Source organism: Anneissia japonica, unplaced genomic scaffold (assembly GCF_011630105.1).
Source record: "Anneissia japonica isolate Jap-2015-1 unplaced genomic scaffold, ASM1163010v1 scaffold131_len961581_cov171, whole genome shotgun sequence".
Taxonomy (NCBI): domain Eukaryota; kingdom Metazoa; phylum Echinodermata; class Crinoidea; order Comatulida; family Comatulidae; genus Anneissia; species Anneissia japonica.
The window spans coordinates 496,244-498,460 of record NW_022750285.1 but is presented as its reverse complement, the minus strand read 5'-3'; the positions used below and the strand labels follow the sequence as shown (position 1 = coordinate 498,460).

The following is a 2,217-nucleotide window of genomic DNA, read 5'->3' as shown; positions in this document are numbered from 1 at the left end:
ACATTTGGACTCAACTTTTTAACATTGTCACGTTTTGGTAGAAAAGTGCTTATCTCACCGAGATGAGCACTTAGTGCAAATTTTTGAATTATTTCCGCCATATTTCGAGTACTGTTCCGAAAACCTTCAAACTTTCAATGGAATAGTGTGTGTTTCAGGCTATCTCACAGTGCCTAACTAAAAAAAAATTACATTTAGACTCAACTTTTTAACATTGTCACTTTTTGTTAGAAAAGTGCTTATCTCGCCGAGATGAGCACTTAATGCAAATTTTAGACGTATTTCCGCTATATTTGAAGTACTGTTCCGAAAACTTTCAAACTTTCTATGAAATAGTGTTTGTTTCAGGCTATCTCACAGTGCCTAACTAAAAAAAAATTACATTTGGACTCAACTTTATAACATTGTTAATTTTTTGTACAAAAGTGCTTATCTCGCCAAGTTGAGCACTTAGTGCAATTTTTTAAAATTTATTTTCGCTATATTCGGAGTACTGTTCCGAAAACCTTCAAACTTTCTATGGAATAGTGTTTGTTTTAGGCTATCTAACTAAAAAAAATGACATTTTAGCTGAACTTTTTAACATTGTCATTTTTTGTATAAAAGTGCTTATCTAGCCGAACCCTTAGTGCAAATTCTTGAATTATTTCCACCATTTCTCGAGTACTGTTCCGAAAATCTTTAAACTTTCAATGGTATCTGTCTCTTATACACATCTCGGAAGCGGTAGTATTTTGAATTTTTCTCTGGACTTGTCATGATGTTAGGCAGTTATAAACATACTCCTTGGAAGTATTTTAGCAGTACTGTATTCACTATTAAGTGGTAAGAGTTGGTTTTGTTTTATTGTTTTATTATTTAATTAGTTTACCACTCTAGCAGACACGCTAGCCTCCTCCTGGCCTAGTAGTAGTGGTAGATGAAGAGGCGCCTGGCCTAGCCTAAGGCCTAGGCCTAGCTGTAACGGTAATACTAGCCTAGCCGCTGTACAGAGACTGAGAACTGAGGTTCTCTCTAGGCCATTGAGGATATAGGGCTAGGCCTAGAACCTGGGCCTTTTGTTGGCCTAGCCAAGTTGTAAGTTAATTGCCCTATAGTCTAGCATGCCATAAGAAGAGTGGTAAATTGCATTTGGGCCGTGTCCTCACTATTATTAAATGTCCATGATGCTTTAATAAAATAATGGGTTTAGGGTACAACCGGAGAGGGGGTGGTGTAAAGAATTGTATCATTATTTGCAGAAAGTTAATGTATTAAATCTCTAGGCCTATACTAACATAAGTGGTGATTTTATTTCAGGATACTCAAGTCTCAGTTACTATCGTAATTAAATGAAAACTCTATCCGGTCAACTCAATCTTGTAGTTGAAAGCATTAATGTTTGTTTAAAGACGTATCTGTGAAGGAACAGAAAATTACCTGACATTCTATAGTGCTTTAATAAAATAATCGGTTCATGATTAACCGGGATAGTCAACCGGGGGTGGGGGGGTGTAAAGAATTGTATCATTATTTGGAGAAAGTAATGTAATCAAAAGGCCTATACTAACAAAATAAATGGTGACTTTATTTCAGGATTCTCAAGTCTCAGTAACTAGTCAACTCAATCATTGTAGTAGGAAAGCATATTAATGTTTGTTTGAAGACTTATCTACATGAAGGAACAGAAAATTACATGACTTACTAAAGGTGAATATAATGTTTTGTTGACGTTTTATTTAAACTGTCCTGTACTATTAATTATTAACAACATGCTATAGATGATGCTATAGTTTACACGATAGAGGTTAGTCAAATTTAATGTGTATATATTAGGCCTATATAGGCCTTAAGTGATATTGAAATTGTAATGTAGGCTAAAAGCTGTTTTGAGAACTACTTCTTTATTAAAAAAAAAGTAACTGCTGTCTGTCATTAGCTACATATGTATATTACTCCTATTTCAATACAATAATAAAGGGATGTAATACATTTAATAGCGGTTTCTATAATATGCACTCTATATACTGTATAAGTTTACCATTATTATTCATTTTAAAGATTTTGTTTTGTTATATCTTTCAGCAAGAGTGAACTCTGAAAAATGTTAGTACAAGTCACAGTGATTCAATATTTTAAAATAGATTTGTTCAACGTCATAATTCATACTAATTTAGCTTGGTACCATCGGACAAGAAAAGGCATGGTTATGGACAGTTGCTGCTGCAATATCACAAA

General features: G+C 33.8%; 1 long non-coding RNA gene across 1 annotated transcript; it reads left to right on the top strand.

Moving 5' to 3' along the window:
- The first annotated feature begins 714 nt into the window (after window positions 1–714).
- On the top strand, window positions 715–2,200 carry LOC117121286. The gene is made up of 3 exons (XR_004447521.1): window positions 715–825; window positions 1,576–1,689; window positions 2,065–2,200. It is a non-coding gene; the product is annotated as an uncharacterized LOC117121286 (long non-coding RNA).
- The last annotated feature ends 17 nt before the right edge of the window (window positions 2,201–2,217 follow it).